Source organism: Teleopsis dalmanni, chromosome 1 (assembly GCF_002237135.1).
Source record: "Teleopsis dalmanni isolate 2A chromosome 1, ASM223713v2, whole genome shotgun sequence".
In the NCBI taxonomy this organism is placed as follows: Eukaryota; Metazoa; Arthropoda; class Insecta; order Diptera; family Diopsidae; genus Teleopsis; species Teleopsis dalmanni.
The window spans coordinates 54,488,941-54,501,362 of NC_051846.1; positions in this window are offsets into that span (position 1 = coordinate 54,488,941).

The window sequence follows — 12,422 nt, forward strand, 5'->3', positions numbered from 1 at the left end:
TCCATAATAAAAACTCTACTGTCCATGTAAAAATAAATAAATATAACAAAGCAGTCATCCCAAGTTGGGTATATGGGTATATGTTAAATGGGTTAAAAACAACAAAATTTTATAATACAAAGCATTTCTGTGCGTATAGAATGACGTTTACATCTGTGTTAAGAGAGAGAGAGTGAGTGAATAAGAGAGAGAGAGAGAGAGAGAGAGAGAGAGAGAGAAAGAGAGAGAGAGAATGAGAGAAATAGAGAGGGAGAATGAGAGAAATAGAGAGGGAGAATGAGAGAAATAGAGAGGGAGAATGAGAGAAATAGAGAGGGAGAATGAGAGAAATAGAGAGGGAGAATGAGAGAAATAGAGAGAATGAAGAATAGAGAGAAAAGATAGAGAGGGAGAATGAGAGAAATAGAGAGGGAGAATGAGAGAAATAGAGAGGGAGAATGAGAGAAATAGAGAGGGAGAATGAGAGAAATAGAGAGGGAGAATGAGAGAAATAGAGAGGCAGTTCACTTATTATAATTTTAATTATAATAAGATCACTTATTATTATTTTAATTATAATAAAAGATCACTTATTATAACTTTAATTATAAGTGATCAATTACGATTCTATATGATCGATAACTTATGTTAATAATTGTTTTTATCAATTATATTACATTTACACAGAAAAAAGTTAAACATTAAAAGAAAATTTATTTTAACATTCTAAGAAAAACAGATACATGCAGCCAAGAATCAAACGAATAAAAAGCAGAACTAAAGTAAATGATTTCAAATACAATTATTATCTCTTCAGTCTAACCCTTTTATATATAATATATGTATAAAGAAAATTTTTTTTTAATTATTTCATTAAACTAATGAACTCATACCCTACGCACTTGATTGATTAGAAAAAAAGTTCATATGAGAATATGCTGGTTTTTAAAAGAGAAACATTCATAGTTTCGAAATGCATGTACAATAAAATTATTTAATAGCAGTAACATACATTCATTTCAGATAATATTATATATTATTGTGTACATATATTATTTAAGCAAATAATTCTGCATATAGAAACCAAAAGCTAATTAAAAGAAAACGTTTTACATTGAAACTGGTTAGAGGTGTTTTTGAGTGAGCATGTTTTGGACAGTCAGTACACCATTGAATAAGTAATAAATTATATTTAATTAAAAACAAAAATTAAATAAAAACAATTTTTTATATAAACTTTCATATTACGTATAAAACAATATAAAATCATGAATCTTTTATAATGGTTTTGAAAACTTCAACACAAATAGCATACCTATATTAACCCTTTAAATTTCGAATATGAATAGACTCGACTGTCTTTCACTAGTTAAATCTACAACTTATAGTATATATGATATATCAACACTGTTATGAATAATTCTAATGATTAATTATTAGTTCAGTGTAATTTGAAAAGAAATATATTTAATATTATTTTGGTGAAATATAACCTTATCAAGAAACAAAGTACTGAGCCAACAAATATTTTTTAAGATAACATTCAGTAATACACAATTCAAGATAGTTTGTGACAAACTTAAGTGTGATAAGAGTTAACTCAACAAAATACTCCGTATAACTATATCAAAAGGAAAAACATCGGAACTAATGATAAGCTACTATATAGCATTAATTTACGTACCACTTTTTATGATAGTAGGTAGAAAAAAGTACATAAATACATATTAGTTGTAATTATTACAACGAACTGGCTGTCAATATGGATATGCAATGGTGACGGTATAATGTAATGGTATGTATGGGTGATTTTCTAGTAAAGATAGATATTTAAATATTATTCGACCTGATCGAAAATTTGAGAATTTTGATAAAATTATACTACATGTATAATTTTCAATTATACATATTTGTATAAAACAACACGATCCAGATCCAACTGTGCCAAGTCAATTAATTTCGATTTGCTCTTATATAGTAATGTTGAAACAATTTCAAGCAGTTATAGAAATATATTGCCTCTGCCGTTTTAAATGTATATGATAACGACTACATTTTATACAAAATAACGATAAACATATCTATCTCTATATAGATCCTTCATACCTTTAAAACTTTATAGGTTAGAATTAATTTAACAACAATATATTATATACATATATAATATTAAATATTATTGAACTGGGGAGAAAAGTTATACGCTATATTTAGACTCGATAGGAGATGCTGGTGCGTACAACTAAAGCCTGTTATAAATAAAAATAGTTATAAAAAAAAAAACAAAGTAATGATAACGTGAAGGATATAAGTATTGAACTTATTAAATTTTATTTTGATTTTGTTATTAATATTTTGTAATTAAATGCAATCATTAGAGAGAGGTTGGACTAGCAGAAGTGCATTGGTAAGGTATATTACGCAATTTATACTTCAGCAAAATTATTAACTAATAAATTAAGTCACGCAGGTAATAAACTTGCTGATATGGTTAATTTAATATTTTCAGCATTTTTTTGGAGAATTGAATTTTGATTTTTTTTTCGTATATGTATTTATAAATAAGCTATGTTTAAAACTTGAACATTAATATTTAAAAAAAAAATAAATTATGACTAAAAAATAAATTACATGTTCAAATATAATTAATTAAATAAAATACTTTTCCTTAAGTTTATTCAACAAAATTTGACATTGACCTATTTTGATTGTTGACCTATACCGGACGTTGACCTACATTCGACGTTGACCTATATTGAACATTGAACTATATTAACGGCCGTTAACCTAAATTGGACACAGTTTAGATCAGATTTCTCTAAAAAATCTCACTATAAAGACAATAATACAGATTGCAGATTACATGTAAGTATAATTTTATTAATCTAAAAACATGTTACTGTTTTATTTCAGAAAACATGTATATAGAAGAATAGAAGAATATATATGACACTCTCAAAACCGCTATATTACATAATATATTTAGTTTATCTTCATCAAGCAAAACTATAACAATTACTCATAGGAGCATTCTTATATAGCGGTCAAAACTTCTATTGTTGGCAAAACACTATTAACATAATATGAAAAGAGTGTTTTCAATTCAATTTAATAAATTAAGCAAACTATATTAAACAAGCTTAGCGAATCTGAACATTTTTCGCCGGTTCATTGTTTTTGTATATTGACCACCCTTTAACTATAAAGAAAAGTTGCATTTAATCACTATATATAAATAAAAAAAAATCATATATCTTCAGTGAGTCAATGCAATTTAGTAACATCATAAATACTAACATTAGTTTAAAATTTAATGATAATATTTAAAAGAGCCCAATAAAAATGAAACAAAAACTAAAGATCAAACTAACTCCCAGTAAAATTTAAATACTAAAGTCAAAATATCTATACTTCACTGAATATATCTCCATATGGCATAGGAATAAATCTTAACAAAGATTTAACTATAAAAAATTTTTTAACAAATGTAATGTAGATGAAAACAACCTTAAGAATCTTGAAAAAAAACAATTATAAATATAATATTTCCTCAATTTTCGCAATTTCCTCAATAGACGATAAGAGTCTTTCAATCTTTCAACCTCTACCATATATATGCCAAAATAGTTCAATACTTCCAAAGTATGCCTAATACCGACGGTACTATTAAGGAAGATATATAAGTATGAACAAACAATAGAGAAATCTTTAAAATTTCTAGTAGAATCATGCTCATAAAATGTATAATTATGTCTAAACTTAAAGTACGTACTACTATTAGATATGTGAGAACACACAGAATATAAGTAAATTGAGATAAGATCATGTAGATTTAGTGATTTTCTATTTTTCCAATTTGCTGAACTGCTGTGCTCTACAATCAACAATCTGATTAATTGCTCATTGTAGACTGTCTAATAGTAAGACTACTTCCAGTAAGGTAGAAACACGTATATGAGTGTAACAATACTATTCATTATTTTACTTTAATGTTGATATGAAACCTCAAAATAAGATTATATATTGTGTAAAGGGCACTATTTGAAGGGTTATCTTATTGAGACTAATGTGGTCTATGTATTAAGCAAAAAACTAATTAACTGTATATACATACATACAGAACTGCAATCAATGTTAAACTGCTACATGGCTATGTGTCTATATGTCGCTTAATGGCCTGATATTAATATTTAAAAACGCAAAAAGATTTGTGCCTATTTTTCTGGGAAAAATTTTATCTAGTGGAATTCAAATGTCATGCTTATGGTGTAAAAGCACTATACTTGAGCACAGAGTTACAAGAGCTATTGTTAGAACTCTTGACCACTCACATCAATGTGAATAAATTTTTCGTATCTCATATATGATGTTAAGTATAACATAATGTTAAATATAATATTTAATGTTAAATATAACATATAATGTTAAATATATTTGATATATATATAATCTATAATTGGTTATAATTGAATGCAATTTTTGTTGCAGTGAAAGACAAATATATGAGAATAACGAAAACAATCATGAAAAGAATACTTACTGGATAACGCTTTATATTTTTACCATCTGCAAAACTTTCATACCGCTTCGCTCACAGGTCCACCCATTATACATGAATTATATGCATATAAATTTAACACTTCTGTTAAACACTTGAACGGAATCGGAAAGCAATTAAGGAAATATATATATATCCTTTTTAAATACAACCAACAACGTTTAAATGATTAAATATAAACTGGAAGTGAAATTAAACTTTTAATTTTCAGTGAAGAAAAGTGAAAATGAACTTCACACCAAATCAAGAAAAACCTTGCTGTCATTATTTCTTTCTTTCTATGGCGTATGTATTCATTTTTTCTCTCAATTTCTCAGTCTTTTTCTTTGCTTTGCTCGTTTACTCTCTTTATCGTATTCGTTATTTGAATCAGAATAGTTAAAACTGTATTTTGTATAGAAGCAATGGTTTTTTTTTAATGAAAATGTGGCAATATATTTTTTTTTTGCTCTCCTTATTATCTGCTTTGGCAGTTTTATTAGGGCCGTATTATGTAGTGTCTCGGGCATGGGTAAAATTATTGTGGTTTTCAATGCAAATTATAATATTTAGACTGAGAGAAAAAACAATATGTCGGTTCAAATTCCGGCATGAGAGTCGGCGGCGCATTTGTGTTCCGGCACTAAGGCAAAACAGTGTTGTTTAGTAATAAATTTCAGAATTTACGCCTTTTAGGAGGAAATAATTCCAATTTCAGTACGTTTTGGAGCAAAAATGAAGTAAACATAAATGGAGTAATTATTACACTTTCCGATTTTAAGAAGAGGCGCATAATTTTGTAAATACTGTTAACAATTATTATAAGATAATATAATAATAAATTAACATTATTACAGCTTCTATAAGTTTTTTCTTGCTGGCTACATTTGGCAAATTTAATGTGAGCATATTTACATATCCTTTTAAATTTAGGCACAACTAAAAAGTATCAAAACATTGTAAAAATACGAAATTGGCAATACTGATGTGACATTCTACATAACATGAATTTTCGGCTTAACCCGAAAGAGCCAATATTTCCGTGCCCACTACCATGTTATATAGACTTAACATGGCCCATATAGAAATAATAGTTGAGAACACAATTTACTCTTCCAACAACCTACTTGCCTTTACAAATATTTTTAGCAAGAATAAAGTGAAGTCACTAAACGACACATAAATTTTAGCGGTATTATCATAACAAGACAGAAATGTTTCATCTATTTAGTTCTCCTACCGATCTTTATCAAAATCTGATATCTGAGTCTTACTACATATTTCACGCTATAAAATCAAATTCTAACAGAATATCATTTACATCAGAACAAGAAAGCTGGGATATGAACTTTACAGTAAACAAAGAATAATACAGTACACGCTCGGTCAAATACTTTTAAAAAAGTTAGAGATTTCTTCGCTTCGCTTCCGTTTCTGATAATTCTATTTGCTCCTCTTCACTTTCTACGGATATAATTCACTGCAAACACTACACCAGACATAAAGAAACATATAAAATTAAAGTCCAAAATTCTCTTTGTTCTTTTCCATATAAAAGATTCCTGCTTATTTTAAGATAAAAAGTGTGGCATATAGCAATCAAACCAGAGAAGTAGATATACCTACATATTACAATTGAAGAAAAACCTAAAAGTCGCGAAAATAAAAAATTTTTTTTCTATACTGTCCCCATTGCACAACCAACCTGCAATGCTAAAAATTAGGCTGTCGCAATAACGGGGCCGTCGCGATAATGGGTAGTCGCGAATACTGAGCTTCCACTGTCCGTAGATAAGTTTCGTAGATAAGTTCGTAGATAAGTTTCGTTTCTTATTTATTTATTTTTAATATAATATATTTAATTGAAAAGTAACCATTTGTGAATGAATTACTTAAGAAGAGTAAATTAATAAAACGAAAACGTAGACTAAAATACTGTCGTCCTGCTCTAGTATAGATCAGAGCTGTAAACCGGCGTAAAGCTTAACTTTATGCGTTTCACAGTCTTAATATGAATATTAAAGAGTAAAAATGAAAAATGTTCTCTAATGACAGGGATCGGAGTCTATTATCAACTAATAAATGTGTTTCAAAGTGTTTCAATTTATCTCACTAGGAGTTGTTATTATTTACAACATGGCTGTCCAGACCAGATATGATCGCGGGCCAATATAAATCACAGTACAGATTGAAGGGCCGAAGAAACAAACACATACGTTCATAGTTGTTTTCGACAAAAATAAAAATTCTTTTATAATGTTAAATTTAAAATAATTTAACTTTTTATTTATTTGGTATACCATAAAAATAACATAATGTGGTTTTACGAGTGCACCAAAAGAAAATTTGTATAATTGTAGTAGATTTAAAACATCACGGGTCGCACATACATTAGCTGCGGGCCGCAAGTGACCCGCAGGCCGTGCTTTGGATAGCCCTGATTAACAATATATCAAACTATTATTTGCTATTATTAAAACTATTAGTTTTAGATACTAAATCAGCAGCCAATACATTTGTTATAAAGAATAAAGTTTTAACTGAAGTTGAAGTTGGGCTTAAAACATTTTCTAAGTATATTTCTATTGTTGTAGTGGGGCTTACAGGCCTCATGGTCACAATACAATATATTAAAGCTATTGTGATTTCTTTATCGTAACAGCTTCTCCACCCCGCACATGACAAGCGTATTAAAATTACTCAAGCTGAATAAGTTAGGAAATACTCAGTGATTAAATCTTACGGTTTTTCGTAAATTATGCGGGAAAACGTTAACTTTATTCAGCAAAAATTATTGCGTTCATTGTTCAGAAGAAGCAATTACGTATGCAATACAAAAATTACAAAAAAATAAAAAAAAAAATCGTATAAGAAAACATATTGCATTTGCTGCAAATGGTTTTTGCCTTGTTCAGTTGAAAATTTACTTCACTCACCTTCTCACCTTCTCACCTTGTTACTGTTGTTGCACGGTGTTTCCCTTTTCTTTGCAAACGGTGGTTTCTTTAGTAATTTATAGTATATATTTTGTAAAATTATTAAATTCTTTTACAAATTTAACAAGAATTAGTGTAGATTAGTAAATTGCAGTTCAGCTCGTCCTTAGATGTTTGAAAGTATAATATGGTGCGTGAACTGAGCCACAATAAATACAACTAACACAAATTAATTTCTATGTCATTTAAAAATAAGATTTTATATCTTTTATTTGATTTTTCTTCTTCTTTTATTAGTCTTTCTTTTTTTAGTTGCACTTAAATTGCTTGCTGTAAATCGTACTTTTTTATGTTTATCGTTTTTCCGTAATACACACTTTTTCATACATTGTTCTTCCTCTTTACATTATTTACTGTCTGTGCATGAATTGCTGCAGCAGCGCTGTCTCAAACAACAAACAAATTTTAGTGCTGCCACCCAAACGAGCTATTTTTCACTACTCAAAAAAAAATTCCTTGCAAGAGTAAAAAAAATAACATATATTAAGAAACATTATGATTTTAATTCATGATTTAATTAATGATTTAATATTATTATTATTATTTACTTTTCCAAAATTTGTTAATTTCAAATTTGCAAGATATACCAAAAGAATATATAATTTATCTACATTACACAGCAACCACCCAACAAATACAACAAATTAATCACTGAGGGTGGCAGCTTACTGAACAAAATATATTAGCGTACAATTTCACTCAAACTCAAACCTGGTAGGCGGTGCACAATACAAAACTGCTCAAATGCAATTTGTTATATTGCCTTCTTTTTCGCACTTTTAGTGCTGATTGTTTTTGTTTTATTTTTTTCTCATATATATGATTTTATGAATTTGTTTTAATTATTCACTTATCAGTCAGCAGTATACAATATTTATATTTGTTATTTCCTCAATTATTTTTGAAGAAGTCTTCATTAATTTTCATAAAAATTTCACTAATATTTTCACACAAATTATTAAAAAATGTCTCCGAATCTGTCTCCTTTTTCGTCGCGTTAAGAACTATAAGATAAAATAGTGTTGCCATATTTTTTTCTAAAGGCTTTTTATATATTTTTATATCTGACATTTAAAGAAAATCTTGCCACATGAACTTTTTTGTTTAGTTTATTAAAAAACTTAAGTGTAACCATTTAATGCCGGCACTCTTCAGCGCATCATATGAATATTTTATAATATATAATTAACACATTTTACTTTGTAGTTTCACTACAGAGCATTATAATAACGTCTAAAACATTTATACTATGTTCAGACAGCCAAATTTCCTTAATTTTGTAAAAATGAAATTAAATTAATTTCAAAAGTGTTCACACTGCCCCACATTAAGGAAATCATATGTTTTTGTTTACAAAACGAATATTAAAAATTACATTCGAAACAAAAACACCATTTATATCTGGGAAATTTTAAAAGTTGATTATTATAACTATAAAGGACGGCATTCAGTAGTTTTATTAGCTTTAGTGAATTTCAGATATTATTATTATTTTTCACTCTATTTTAAATTAATAAGAGTTACAGTTTTTTCTCTATATTCATATGTAAAAATTTATACTACTAATTTACTAATTACTAATTTTAATTTACTAATTTACTACACATTTAATTTAATTTAATTTACTAATTTACACTATTTTTTCCCAGTTTTATTAAAGTCAACTGTCACATTTATTTAAAAAAAAACATCATTCTTTCGTTACCTAACTTTATCTTTTGTTTAAATCTTATCTTACGCATAGTTGCATTTGAAATATTCCTTAATTTCAGCCTTCGTTTTAACGAAATTAATGCCATTTTCCTTAATTTCGTTCTAACGTCAAAACTGAATTTTGTATGTTTAAAACAATTTAATTTCGTTGAAACGTATATGAAATTAAGATATTTGTGAAATTAAGGTTTATTAGGTTAGTTATTCCGACTCATTTTTAAAAACAATATTAAATTAATGTTCTATTCTTTTGGCGTTTGGTTGCACACATACACGATATATGTGAAACAAACATATACCTTCTTATGTGATCTTTTTCGGGGATGTCAAACGGCACTTGCTCGTCTTCGACGAGTGGCTCTAAAATAGATCCGGCCGCTCTTGGAACCCTGTCTTGTCCCTCTACGCATACAAATTACCTTTGGACTCATCGTCTTGAATTGGTCAGATTTCTGCGGCTGGACAAAAGTTGATTTCAATTATATTGTCCATTGAACTCAGATATATATGTTAAAATTAATAACGGTCTAAGCACCGACTAGAGTATCAAAAACTTGAAAGAAATGAAGAAACAGTCAACGTGACAGCTAACGGCACGGAATAATTAAAAGGCACAAGTTAACAACTTTGAAATGGAAATACAAGTTCAAGACAATAAATGTCTATAAATATCTCTGACCTTAGTGTTATAACATTTAATTTTTGAATAGATTAATAAGACAGATTTTTATATAATATAGTTACTATTTTATTTTTAAGAAAAGAAAAAGAAACTAAAAAAGTAAAATGAAATAAAGAAAAAAAAATGAAATAAAAAAAGAAAAAATGAAAAGAAAAGAAAAAGAAAATGAAAAAATTAAATTAATTTCACAGTACAAAACTTTGTACAAAAATTTTGGGTATGCTAAGCATTGAACTCTCATTAAATTACCTTGGTGCTTCTCTCCAGAAAATTACGCGCCATCGGTCATAGCAGAATGTAGCTTAATAACTGCACGATAGTCGTTATAAGAGAGACCGCCAGTTTGAGATTTATACTGAATAAGTTTTAATTTAGTCAGTAGCTCAGTATTCATTTCAGCCAGGACTAAGCAATTGTCTATATATTTCAAGGCCTCACGAGACCAAAACATAGATGCCGCTGTTGCATTAAGTAAACGTTTTTGATTCGAAGTTGTTTGTTGTGTACTTTCTGTTGAAATCTCAGATAAAAGATTATCACAAATACTCTCTTTATTTGTTACGTTTTGGATAATTCTACCAACAGATGATTTTTGTTGAGGATTTTTAAACGGCGGAGTTAAAGAAACTTGTTTTTTCAATTGCGTGAGGGTTCCAGAATCTGATTTGTTTTTATTAGGTGTTGCATTAACTTTCTTATTAGTTATGTTAAGGGATATATTTATTTCTGGGTTTGATGAGTTACCAGAATTTCTATAAGAAACATTTCTAAGATTCTTATGAAACGGATTTGGTACATAATTTGGAGAATTCGATTTCGAACTCTTGCTAGATATTGTAGACTCTTGATGTCTTATTTGTTCCATTCGATCTTTTTGTTGTTTCGTAAGGTCCATATCCAATGATGAATTTCCCAGTAAGACGGGATCAATGTTGATATTATGCATACGATTTTTCGATAAAAGGCTATTATATTGCCTTACTAAATGCTTGTAGTCATTGTGTCGGTAGGATGTAAATATAAATTTCCAATGCTCATCAATCTCATAACGTAATCCGTTGGGTACATTTTGATCGCCATTAAAATCATTTAATAGTTGTTTCAAAATAAATATTAATTTATCCAAATGATGGGTACCATTTTCTAGGCCTGCTTGACCTATTAAAATCATATTCAATAAACGTCTTTCCTTCTCAGCCATCTTATAACCGTTCTTGGATCTTAAATTTTCATGATAATTCATACGATTTAACAAATCATTGACATTACCCAGTTTTTGCAGCAGTTGATTTATATGTTCGCGCAGAAATCTTATTAAGACATCAATCCGCTTCGGTACCTTCGGCATATTTTCAGTGCGCTTATTCATTTCATTATTCAATTCAACTTCACTAAATTTGTCTAAGATATCATTATGAAAGCTTTTCTGGTTAGCAGATAACCCAAAGATGTAGAGCATTTTACCAGCAGAAGAATTTCGTATATTGACACGTGTATCGTATATCTTGGATTTTTCTTCGAGAAAATTGCAACCATCTGTGGATTCAAAATATTTAACGAGCTCTTTAGGTATACATATCATTGCTTCAGTAGGACGTTCTTCTTCAAATGCAATTTCTGGTGTATTCGGAGTACTTGTTGGTGTATTTGAAATGGAAAAATAGCGATTCATTTTTAATAAACCTGATGGTGGTAAAAACTTTTCAGATTGATTATGCTTAGTTGTAGTGGGCGTATTAAATGATATGAAATCTGGTGAACTTTCCATTTGAAGTGATTTTTTTTGGCCGTTTGTTGAGCTAGTATTGAGTGGAACAAATTCTGGTAGAAATTCAGCCGTTGATCGAGATTTTTTATGGGAGTTTTGCACTTTTGATGAGCTTGGACCATCAGCTCGAGTTTCTTTATCAATTGCAAAATGTTCCGAAAAGCTATAGTTGGAATCAGAATCACCTACTGGCGTCATTGGTTGTGTACTTCCTATATATTGTGGTAATTCTTTTACTGTATTTTCTCTATCCTCCAGTAAAAGTGATTCATTTGCCTCCACAGATTCATCCATCGCATCATCATTAATATTGATATTTTGCGTTGTAGATATAGTGCTTTCACTAACTTCTTGTACCTAGGGGAAAAAATAATAAAAATATTTAATAACAAAATTTAATAAATTAAACAAAATTTAATAAATTAAACAAAATTTAATAAATTAAACAAATCTTAATCAATTAAATAAAATATAATAAGTTAAACAAAATTTTATAACATAAATAAACGTAAAATGTATACTACATTAATTTGTGATATATATCGTAATACTATGTTCTGAAAGCCAAATTTCCTTAATTTCGTAAAAATGCAATTAAGTTAATTTCGAATGCCTTCATACTGCCCCAAATTAAGGAAATCATATGTTTTTTAAAAGCAGCATTTGTGTCTGGAAAATTCTAAAAGTTAATAATTATAACTATAGAGGATGGCATTCTGTATTTTTATTAGCTCTAGTGGATTTCAGGTA